This window comes from Phyllostomus hastatus, unplaced genomic scaffold, assembly GCF_019186645.2.
Source record: "Phyllostomus hastatus isolate PE091 unplaced genomic scaffold, TTU_PhHast_1.1 phas_scaffold_345, whole genome shotgun sequence".
NCBI lineage: Eukaryota > Metazoa > Chordata > Mammalia > Chiroptera > Phyllostomidae > Phyllostomus > Phyllostomus hastatus.
The window spans coordinates 460,674-473,710 of record NW_025334024.1 but is presented as its reverse complement, the minus strand read 5'-3'; the positions used below and the strand labels follow the sequence as shown (position 1 = coordinate 473,710).

The following is a 13,037-nucleotide window of genomic DNA, read 5'->3' as shown; positions in this document are numbered from 1 at the left end:
AAACTAAAGCCCTGTGGGTGGCCAAGTGCTATATGGAATCCAAATGCAGCAGGTTGATAGCCAGAAAAACTACAGCTAAGAAGCTGGCAACGAATGGGCACATGTGTGGATCCCATGGACCCTGGAGAGCTGACTCAACCACCCCTACCTTTCTTTCCCCAACACAGCATCCATGCTGAGAGGTGAAAAATACCAGTATTTCACATCTGTAGCTTGCACTGAAAGAGGCCCTTGAGAAAAGCAACTGGCAAGAAAAGAATATAAAACATACTCTGTCTGATTTCTGAACTCCCTTCAGGAAAGAGCATATTCTCTTCCCCAAGGAGCTCACACTTACTCCAGACTCCACCCTCAAACTCTGAAACACTGTGCTTAGGGAAGGAACTACTGCTGGATATGTCTGAAAACCTAGCCATGAGCCAAACCCAGACAAAACCTGCCTGAGTGGTTCAGGGAGTGACCCATGCACAGCCTGCCAGGGCTATATTTGCTCACATGTGACACATGTCCAAGCATACCTCAGGGAAAAGGCTAGACTTGTCTGGGAACATATCCCCCCCTTTTAGTACAAGAAGCCATTTGCTTTGAAGTTGTTCTGAGTCCATGAGATTAAGGAACAGCAAAAAGCCACCTAAGTATCAAACAGAGCTGAGGTCCAGAACACAACACCTATCTCCACAAACTAATACAAAAAACTCAATGATGAAAATTAAACTGCAGAAACTAGGGGTAGAACACCATGATCAGTGCCTATGAACCTATCAAATATGAGAGACTAATGTAAGGAGTGAATGAGGTAAGGGCAAAGAAACAGAAACAGACTAAGTAGGTCTTAAAAGTTCTACACTATGCACTACAGAAACAGACAAAGTAGGTCTTAAAAGTTCTCACCATGCCCCAACCAGTGTGCCAAGCTGGTTGGGCGTCATCCCACGAAGCGAAAGGTCACCAGTTCGATTCCCCATTTGGGCACACGCCTGCATCATGAGTTCGGCTCTAAATCTGGGTGCATACAAGATGCAACCAATATTTCTCTCTCACATCAATGTTTCTCTCCCTCTTTCTCTCCCTAACTTCCCCTCGTGAAAAATAAATACATTTTAAAAATCTTAAAAAACAAATTCTCATCACAAGAAAAAATTTGTAACTACATGAGGTGATGGATGTTGACTAGACTAATTGCACTGATCATTTCACAGCATAAACATGTATCAAACCATTACATTGTACACTTTAAACTTATATAATGTTATATCAATCATATCTTAAAATTAGGGGAACTTTTTAAAATTTTAAATTAGAAAGGGATAGGAAATTACTTTTTTCTTCCTTTTTACTTCAATCAGGTGGCCTTTTGGTCTTACAGTACAGTATTTTATAGCAACCTGCTTTTAATATCTACAGAAATCAAGCCTAACAGCCCAGTGGTAAGCAGAACCATGGAAAGTCAGTGAGGAGCTCAGTGGCACTTGTGAGAGCATATGAGTGTGCATGTATGTGAGAACATGTAGGTGAGAGCACACATGTGTAAGAGAACATACTACTTAGAGGCTTTTCATGGCAGAGTCTGTAGGAGATAATAGAGAGCTTCCATACTCCATACTGTTAAAAGTCCTGGTCACTCTTTATAAAACACAACATCACCTGTTTATTTCCTCAAGCACCAGAGAGGGTGTGCAATTTTAGGAAAGAATGTGCCCGAGACAACCCTGACCATAAGAACATCCACTTCACAGGAATTTGAGCTGGAAAGTAATTGTCCCTGCTGTTTACCATCAAGAAATGAATAAAAAAAGAGCAGGCAAGGCTAACAGCATCCAAAGCTACTTCCAATTCCACCTTCAGAAATGCAGTTTATTCCCAATTATTAAGCAACAAACAAAAACAATTTTTACACTATGTGTAAACTTTTATTCTCTAATCAGACCACTGATGTACTTGAGACAACACCAACTAAATGTTTTATAGGCCACACTAAAATGACACCTTATAAATAAAGCCTTTCTGATATTCTTCTGCTATAACTTTTTTTTTTTTACAGATTCCTTTTTAGAAAGGTTCCAAAACATTCTAGTTCTCCATGGCTAAGAACAGGTATCCAAAGGTTTACAACCAGAATACGGGAGTGGACAGCATGCTGAAAGACACAAGGTAAAAAAAAATTTTCTATTACAACAGGCATAACAAAATAACTGGTGAGCACAAGCACAAAGCCCCACACCTCTGCAACCCACCTGCCAGGGCCAAGCCCAAAGGGGCTGCCATCCTTTTATCCTGCCAGGAAGACAGAAAAACACCAATTCTGCAAGTCAACTGATACCACCCTTGCTCCTCAATAGAGGGAAGGCACAAACAACCCAAAGAGCCTGCAGTGTCCTTGCGGATTGCCAAGAGCTGCTCTCTACTGAGTAGGAAGAAGCCAGAGGTACTATTCCTGACAATGAAATATAAGCAAAGGACTGTATTTTCATTGTTCACTCAAACATGTTCAGAGACTTAATAAATAAAAATTCACTTTAGGTACAACCCATCAACCACAGCCTTTTAAAGAAAAATCCCACTCAGCAGTATTCTTCATTTTTGATTACAGAAAACCCTATGTGCACTAGTGACTGTGTGAAAAGCCCGTTGTTGGTGACATGGGGACTAGGTACCCTAAGGGGACCAAGAGGTCAGTGCCTCAGTCAGGTGCAACTGGCCTATATTCTAGGAACCCTCCCACCATCGAATCTCTCACACAAGTTTTCAGGAAACACTGGGAACCATGAATGATCTATAGGAGCCCTCCCTCCATCCAATCTCAGACACATTTGCTGGGCAAGCTCAGCTGCTTCTAGTTCATTTAAAAGGCGGTGGCCATACTGTCATTACTGCCCATCCCATGAGCTACATCTAGAGCCACAAAAACCTCCACAGCAAACTACGGAAAGTTAGATTTTAAGATGTCAGCTAATCTTATTAAAGAAGACAAGTAACTCTAACTCTAAGATCTCTCAATTCACTTTAAAAAGCTAAGAAGCATAATATCCGCCCTGACCAGCATGTCTCAGTTGACTGGGTGTCATTCCACAAGGCAGAAGGTCACTGGTTCAATTCATGTCAGGGCATATGCCTGGGGTGCAGATTTGGTTCCTGGTGGGGGCACGTATGAGAGGCAACGGATTAATGTTTCTCTCGTACCTCCATGTTACTCTCCCTTTCTCTCTCCCTCCCTTCCCCAATACATACATACATACATACATACATAAAATCTTTCCTAAAAAGAAAACACAATCTCAACAAATTCATGGAAAATAACAATTACTAATTTTGTCATATTTGCTTGCAAAAGAAAGGAGCTGCCAGGGTTTTTCAAAGTAAAGTCCTTACCAATTGAGAAATACAATGCTGGACTTACGATGAACAGTTTACCTGCTTTTAATGTGGATCAATAAATAAGAAAATCTGCAATGCAAAGTATTCTATTAACATAATGCCTAAATATAAAAATGTCATGTAGAAAATCACATATTTAAAAGTTTGATGATTAAGACAGACAATTCATATAAACTTTCCTTCTTATATCAGTGCAATCAGGTTTTAAATGACATGACAATCCCATAACACCTATCATGCTCCTCCTGCTGCCCCCTTTCCTGAGGCACCTGTCCTTCCTGAACTCAGACACTCAAAAAGTGCAGCCAACATAGCTGCATGGAAACAATGGCTCACCAATGCTTCACTGCTGAGCAAGGGGACAGGGGATGCAGGTTAGGGCTGCCAACATTGGCTCATTGGTCCATTACCCTAAAAGATACCTGCTTAGGGAACAGTAGTTCTAAAAGAAGCCTTTAGGACACAAGTAGTGACATAAGTGCAAATCCTGACCTAGTAAAATTTTCTTACCTTGTGGCAGGTGGAGAAAGCAGATACTTTCACAAGTTACAAAAAAAAGTTTTGTTTTTTTTTTAAAGAAAATAATGCCCTTGAGCCCTGGCTGGTGTGGCTCAGTGGACTGAGCATGGACCTGCAAACCAAATGGTTAGTGGTTCAGTTCCTAATCAGGGCACATGCCTGGGTTGTGGACCAGGCCTCCAGTGGGGGGTGTGCGAGAGGCAACCACACACTGATGTTTCTCTCCCTCTCTTTCTCCTTCCCTTCTCCTCTGTCTGGAAATAAATAAACACACACACACACACACACATACACACACATACTCTCTAAAAAAACAACCTTGAAAGCATAGATTACACAAAGTCAAAACAAACACAGGGTCACTTTCAGATGATACACTGTATTTAAAACAGCCATCTTCATAAAATGGAAGCCTGACAACTTAATATTCCTTCACTGACTGAGCTGCAGGCAAGTAGACGTCTAATCACTAACTATGATGCTCCTGACATGCACACTGCAGGTGTCAGCAAGTCTCATTATAATCACTCCCTGTGCCATGGACACTTCAGGTCAAGGGACAGGAAGGGCTTAATAGTATGCCAATAATATACATCTGTGATGAAAGCTAGAGGGGGTCCCATACCAGGACACCTGTAGTCATGACCTAAGAGTCCTCCACAGAGTTTGGGTTGTGTGTGCCTGAAGGCCCCGCAAAGAGCCAACAGACAGCATTCCAGACATGTGGGAATACATGAAGCCTATACACTGGACATGTAAAAAGTAAGTGTGGCCACACAGAGTAGGACAGAAGAGCCAGGAGAGGCAGACTATGCCAGCCACCACCAGGGTGATGGTGAAGTAAGACAGCAAAGCATAAGTAAGGAAGAGTGTACAGCAGAAAAAATCTCTTGCAGTTGACACCAAGTTTTTTTTTTAAAAAAAAAAAAAAAGGAAGAAGCCACTCTGCTGAGTAATTCAAGTGTCATATAAACACAGGGCAGAAAGTACACTCCTTAAAGGAGCCATCTCCTGTCTAGGAGAGAGGAGGCGTTGGAGGGGCTGGGGTTGGCGAGGGGGAGAAACGAGGGTGCTTTCAGATTTCACACCACACACTTGTGAGTTTAAGTAATGCCTACCTCAGCTGTAGTTATTTTTGAAACATTGTGAACATCCACTGGGGTGGGGGTGGGGGGAGGTGGAGAATAAGATTGCACTTATCTGTTGGATTCTTTGAAAACAAAAGTTTTATTTTAAAATACTTTAGACATAAATAAGTTGCAAGATAAAAAGACAACCCACGGAATGGGAGAACATATTCACCAATACATCTGATAAGGGGTTAATATCCCAAATTTATAAAGAACTTATAAAAATCAGCACCAAAAAACAAACAACCCAATTAAAAAATGAGCAAAGGACCTGAAAAAAACAATTCTCCAAAGAGAACATACAGATGGCCAACAGACATATGAAAAGATGCTCAACATCACTAATCAGAAATGCAAATTAAAACTAAAATGAGGTATCATCTCACACCTGTCAGAATGGCAGTCATCAATAAATCAACAAGCCAACAAATGCTGGAGAGGATGTGAAGAAAGGGGAACTCTTTTGCACTGTTAGTGGGAATGCAGACTGGTACAGCCACTGTGGAAAGCAGTATGGAGATACCTCAAAAAATTAAAAATGGATCTGCCTTTTGACCCAGTGACCCCACTTCTGGGAATATATCCAAAGGAACCCAAAACACTAATTCAAAAGAACATAAGTACTCCTATGTTCATTGCAGCATTATTTACAACAGCCAAGATAAGGAACCTGCCCAAGTGCCCATCAATTGATGAGTGGATAAAACAACTATGGGACATTTATACAATGAAATACTACTCAGCCAAAGAAAACAAGAAAATTTTTCTCTTTGTGACAGTATGGATGGAGAACATTATGCTAAGTGAAATAAGTCAATCTCAGTAAGATAAATACCACATGATTTCACTTCTACGTGGAATCTAATGAACAAACTCAACTAACAAGCAAAATAGAGACAGACTCATAGAGAGGAGGCTGACAGCTAAGCATGGGAAGTGTAAAGGGAGTAAAGGGATTGAGCAAAAAGGAAAAAGGACTCATGGACATGGACAACAGTGTGGTAACTGCAGGGCTGGGGGAAATAAGGAGATTGCATGGTAATGGAACAAAATACAATAAAATAAATTCTCTATTTAATCGAACTAAAAAAAAAAGTTGCAAAAGAGGTTTGGACTTCTGCACTGGCTGGTGTAGCCCAGTGGGCTGAATGTCAGTCTGAGATCCAAAGGGTTGCTGGTTCAATTCCCCATCAGGGCACATGCCTGGCTTGTGGACCAGGTCCCCAGTGGGGGGCACACAAGAGGCAACCACACAGTGATGTTTCTCTCCCTCTCTTTCTCCTTCCCTCCCACCTCAAAAGTAAATAAATAAATAAATCTTAAAAAAAAAAAAAAGTTTGGAGTTCCTATATACCCTCTACTCAGCTTCCCCTAATGTCAACATCACATTGTAACCACAAGGAAATTGTCTAATTCCAAACACCTATGACACCATGCTATGAACAACTGCAAAGACCTTACTCCAGTCTGATGTTCTTGCTCCAGCCCAGGATCCACCCTGCACTTGGGGTCATGGTCCAATGTTCTTTTAAATGGGTTACTTTTTAATAATATAAACTGACACAATATATTAAAAAATTACATGAAATAGAGTGGAAGCAGTTTCTGCTTTGCACATAGATCTGTCAAATACAAAGTTACAGAAAAGCCAACAAGATGATTAAAAGGGCAGAATATGCTACATCTCCACTGCCCCCACCCCACTCCTTTCTTTTCTTTCTCCCTCTCCCACCCTCAAATTATCCAGAGAGCTACAGGGGTCCCCTTGGGTCTTTAGTGACCAGGAAAAGACCCGAGGGCAGGTAGAGAACCAGGATGAGTCTGTGCCAGGCTCCCGTCAGCCAGATCACAGCCCAGGTGGAAGATCAGGAAGGCCTCACACAGAGAAGCATTAGCTCACAACTGAGGAGGCCCTACCTGCCTCACAAACCTTAAAAGCAAAACCTGAAAGGAGCAAACTGCTTCCCACAGCAAAGCTCAGAAGATTTACAGAAATGCAAACCTGTGCAGTGCCCAGTGAGGGAAAAATCACAGTGTCTGGCTTCCAGATATTCCCAAGTATGTTAGCTGAAACAAATCAGAGCAAAAAAAGAGGGGGAGGGGGAAGTATGGTATAAAGTAAGTATACATAAATCCATACTGATATAAATAAAACCTGAACAAAGAAATGGGTAGGACAGACAAATCTTACCCACAAATAGCCCCCTCCCCTCTTCTCACATATGCTCTGGATTTAGTGCTGGCATTTCAAGGACAGAGGATGAAAAGGGAACAGGAGCCTTGACCAGTGTGGTTCAGTGGGTTGAGCATCACCCCCCAAAGTGAAAGGTCACTGGTTGAAAGGCCGCTGATTTGCTTTCCAGTCTGGGCACATGCCTGGGTTGCAGGCCAAGTTGAAGGGTTAGGAATACAAGAGGTAGCCAATTGATGTTTCTCCCGCCCTCAAAATAAAATCTTTTTTAAAAGAGTGGGGGCAATAAACACACAGGGCAGAGCCCTTTGCCAAATGGCCATGGCTAATATCACACATGTTATGGTGATGACCTACACCCCCTACAGGATGTCATGACAAGGCACGGCAAAACCAAAACCCCAGTCTAAGGAGAAAACATCAGACTAATCCAAATAGAGGACATCCTACAAATACCTAGAGAGTGCTCCTCAAAATTGTCAAGGTCACAAAAGACAAGGAAAGACTGAAACACTGTCCCAGACAGGAGGCAGGATGACTAAATGCAGTGGAGTGTGCTGGATGGAAGCTTGGGACGAGAAGGTTACATGAGATAAGAATTGAGGAAATTTGAGTAAGGTCTGCAGTGTAAATTCATAGTAATAAATCAATGTTGGTTTGTTTTGACAAAAATACCATGGTTTAGTAAGACATTAGCAATTAGGGGAAGATGGATGAGAGATGCACAGGAATTCTCTATTATCTTTACAACTTTTCTATAAATCTAAAAAGACAGGCATGAAATTAAGAAAATATAACACCTACTGAGAAAAACATCAATCAACTGAAACCAACCCAGAACTGACACAGAGGGCAAAATTAGAAGACATAGCCATTAAACAATTACTATAACTGAATTCCCCAATATTCAAAGACTTAACTAGAGATATATTAAGTATGAATTTGAGAGGTGAAAACTATACACACCATGGGAGATGGAAACCACACTGGACAGGATTAACAGCAAAGCAGACATTTAGAAGAAAAGATCAGTGGACTCTAGTACCCTAAGATGAACAGAGCAAACAGATGACTGTGACAGAAGATGAGCACAGCATCATCAACTGCAAGCAAATAAAGAGATATGTGACTGGAGTTCCCACAGAGGGTGAGAGATAGAAAAAAATATGTGAAGCAATAAAGCCTTCAGGTTTTCAAATTTTGGTGAAAATTATAAAGTAGGAGATCCAAAGAGCTCCATGAGCCTGAAGGCTAAAGAAACATGAAGAAAACTTTACCAAGGCACATCACAGAGATAAAAGGAAAATCTTAAAGAACAGCCAGAGAGAAAGGCCACACAGAGAAGACTAGACACAAGGATGACAGCAGATTCTTGTGGGAAACAACCTGAGCACAAAACCAGGGAGCAGCATCTGCGAAGAACTGAAAGAAAAACACTTGTTACCTTGGATTCAACACCCACTGAAATTCTTCTAAAATCAGAGACAATGTGAATACACTAAAAATCATTTTAAATAGGTGAGTTATTTCAATAAAGGTGATTTCATACACACACACAGCTGAAATAAAAACTTTGTCAGACACACAAAAACTGAAAGAAGTTATGAGCAGAATCACACTACAAAAATCTTGACAAGAATCCTTCAGCAAGGGGGAAGTGACACTGAATAAAAACAGGAATCTACACTAAAAATGAAGAGCACCAGAAATGGTAATGACACAGGCTGACACACCAGACTTTTTCTTGATAGTCAACTGTTTAGGGGAGACATGGATGTACACTACTTTAAGGTTCTTATAATATAAATGTGGCATGCAGCAGTAGATTTAAATTTAATCATACCAATAATCACACTAAATGTAAATGGTCTAAACGTTCACTAAAAGGGAAAGATGGTCAGATTGGGATTCTTTAAAAAGCAATACCCAACTCCAGGCTGCCTACAAGAACCCTCTTTAAACATAAAGACAAGATGTTTACATTTAAAAAGTTGGAAAGGATATATATATATATATAGCATTGTAATACTAGTCAAAGGAAAGACTAGCTATTTTAATATCAAAACAGACTGCAGAACAAAGATCTCAGGGATAAGAAGGTGATTTCAGAATAATAAAGAGGCAGATGAGGATGATGTAAATCTCAAATGTTTTCACTTCTAGTAACTGACTTCAAAATACATTAAGTAAAAGCAAACTTGCAGGAGAAAATACACAAAACCACATATATCATCAGAGATTTCAATATACTTTTCTGAATGCAGTTGTCCCTCAGTAGCCTCAGGGATTATCAGTACCAGGACTCCCCGCAGATACCAAAATCTGCAGGTATGTAAGTCCCTTATATAAAAGGGAGTAGTATTTGCATGTAATGTACATATATCCTACTGTATACTTTAAATTACCTCTAGATTCCTTATAATACCTAATGCAATGTAAATGCTTTGTAAATAGCTGTTATGCTGTATTGTTTACGAAATAATGAGAAGAAAAAAAAATTGTGCATGTTCAGTACAGAGCAACCACCATAGGCTTAAGTACATAGTACCCATCAGCAATAACCTAACTTTTTTTTCCCTAAATACTTTTCATCCACGGTTGGTGCGGTCAGTTGAATCCTTGGATGTGGAACCTACAGATACAAAAAGCTAACTGTATGTAATAGAACAGAAACACAGAAAGTAAGTAAGGATACTGACTACCTACTATACTGAAGGGTACTTAATACTACACGTTATCCCATTTTTTGAGAACTTCACAGTGGACCTCGGGTTCATTTTCTAAGCTAAAGAAAAGCAGTGAAGCATAGGCTAAGGTGCTTAGGAGATCTGTTCCTCATTTAGGAAGTATTTATTAAGCACTGACAACAGGCAGGCTATATCACAAACAAACCTGTCTTGACTGTACCTCAGAATCCAGCTGCAGCAGCTGATATTTAATCCATCTAGAATGCATGTTAACAGAGCTGAACCAACAACACGGATAAGCTCATTTAAGAGCCCCACATCCAGGGCCTCCAATAAACCCTGAGCCTGTACTTCTTAATCACTAAACTCCTGGAACAGAAAACTCCCCCAAGGCTGCTTTTCTCTGAACACTATGTTAGGAAAAAAAGAACACTGGAAATAGATTTTAACTGATCCCATTATCTAAACAATACTCCGGAGAGTGAATCTGTGTGTCTAATCTCCATCAGTGATCTTGCCTATCATCTGAATTAAAAAAGTGGCTGACTTCACTCAATTTGTACTTTCATAGCAAGTTATTCCTCTCCCCTCCAACTGATAAACCTTAAAACCAATGAATTCATAAAACATTTCAATGTCAACTCTGAAGAACTGTTATACAATTTTTTCAAAATACCAGACAAGCATAAGCCTGTATCTATCCCAAAAGAACTTTCTCCCTGTCAACCTGCAACCACTCCCCACCCTTATAGTTACGTACCTAAGCCAGTATCATGGGATGGGTAAATGGGAAAGAGGAATGAGAACGTAACAATCCATGTTAGTCTACAAAACCTGATTTTGGTGGCACATAAATCTGTCAATTGAATTACAGAAAGGATTTTCTCTAAACATCAGAGCCATGATGACAAGAGCATGAGTTCAGTTAGCTCTATTACCATCCATTCAACCTCCTGACACAGCAGCCCAGGAAAGATCTGGAAAAAACCTATAGATTCCAGGATTTTAGGGGACAAAGCCATAACACCATTTAGTCCTACTTACCAAAGGGGAAAGTGCAATTTTTCAACTCCTTGCATTCATTTGTTTGTTGTATTCTGGTTTGTTTGATCCCATCCCTTACACCACAAAACTGGAGGATGTCAGTCTTACAGGTGGGGTAGGGTGGCTGACAAAGAGGAAAGATGTGTTTCAAATTTAAACAAAAATGACTACTAAATCACACTGGTTTCAAACTCCTTAAGCCTCACTACAAATATCTGGAAATTAAATTTGATATTTTGGGCTCTTCTGAGAAGGCTTTGGTCTAAAGCACATCATTGTTACTGCCTCTTTAGACCATTTCAAAATCTTAAAATTGCATGGGGAAAAAATAACATTAAGTCTGTATGAGCTATACTTACTTACTATGAGGTTTAAGTATGTAATAACATACAGATTAGAACATAAGACACCTTATTTCCCAAAATAGGAAAATTGCCCAGAACACATTATGTATTCAAAGAAATCTACTGGTGTTACAGTGGGAGAAATTGTTTTTATAGATGTTTAGTTTTTTTTAATCTTCAATTTAAAATTTGAATCTGTGTGTGTGTGCACAACCCCTGTCCCCAATGGGGGACTTGAGGTCTAAACTTCCTGTCCTGAATTATCTCCCAAGCCCTGGATGTCCCTCTCAGCTGACTTTTAGGTATCCCAGTCACTCCTTCCACTGGTACCTCAAATCCATCATGCCCAAACCACAGCTTCTCCCATCAGAGCCTTCTCTCACTCCTGTCTCCACAGCAACATCGCCATCCTTCTAATCACCATGCCTCAAGGATCAAATTGTCCAGCTTCCCAAACCCCACACTCTATAGAGTCCTCTGTTGGGCCCTCCATCCCACAGCAGCCATGGAGATACGGCCTCATGCTCACCTCACTGGGCTTCCCGCCCCCACATTCCTCTTCCAATACTTGCTTCTGCTCACCACCTTTTAGCACCGCACACTCCTTGGTCTGGCATTACAAACTTGCCTGTACATCAAATCTTAAGACACATCGAGATACCCAGCTCTAGACCTGTTTCTGTTTTCTTCACACAAAAGTCCTTTTCTAGATCCCCATGGCCATTTGTTCAAATTTTACTTATTACTCAAAACCCACCCAAATGCTACCACCTTGATGGATCCTTTGTCAACCCCAACCCTCAAGAGACATGGAGTCTCCTCCCTTTCTGTTGCACACTTCCTCTCACAGGATCTTCCAGCTGATCTTTCTGTGGCCCTTGCATCTTACTGCAAGACTGTTAAGTGCCTTAAGAGGAGGAGGCAAGCCTCATCCACCTGTACGCTCATGAGTGACACCATGGCCCTCAGTCTGTGGGAGTGGAGTCCCACACAAACTTTAAACTTCTAATTTTCTTCTGTAACTGGAATAATAATGCCCACGTCAGAGGTTCTTTAAGGATTCAAAGGTGAAGCAGCTGGCCCAATGCTCACAGACAGTAAGCATTCCAGGTACCTTTACTCTTCATCCTGGAAACACAGCATCTTGTATGTAACAGCTGTTAAAATATTTACTAACAAAAGGAAATACATTAAACAGTAAGAATTATTATTTTGCTGTACATTAAAAATGTATGCCAAAAAAGAATCACGAAGAAAGTTCTTAGAGTAATTTAATTATCAGGGCTACAAATAAGGAAAACTCAAAACACCGCTTGTCCAAAAATATAAGTGGGTGATGCAGATCCCCTGTTGGATATGCAAACCCAGCAATGCTAGCAATTCATAGGTATGCTCCTCTTCAGCCTCTTTCACTATGTCCCAGATGCAGAGTTAGCTTCCACAGAGGGCACCAGGCAGCTATGTGCACAGTTCAATCCAGAGGTGAGGACAAGTCAAAAGGTCGATAGAACACAGCAGGAGCTCTCAGCCTGGTTCTCTCCACAATGTAGCACATCCTAAGACTGCAATCCCAGTCCGGCTTCCAGGTCAATGGAAAACAAATGGCCTTGAGTCCTCCAACCCTGCCATACCACTCTCAATAATCAAGAAACTTCTCTTAATATGAAAATAACATCTGACAGAAAAATTAAGAGGAGTTTCTCCTCATCTCAATAAAACCATAACAGGATCATTTTCCTATCTATAC

The 13,037-nt window shown here is 40.7% G+C and overlaps 1 protein-coding gene across 5 annotated transcripts in view; it reads right to left on the bottom strand.

The window, feature by feature from the left end:
• The window catches only part of ANKRD11 (ankyrin repeat domain containing 11), a 222,621-nt gene that overhangs the window by 110,729 nt on the left and 98,855 nt on the right, over positions 1–13,037 (bottom strand). The window lies entirely within an intron of this gene.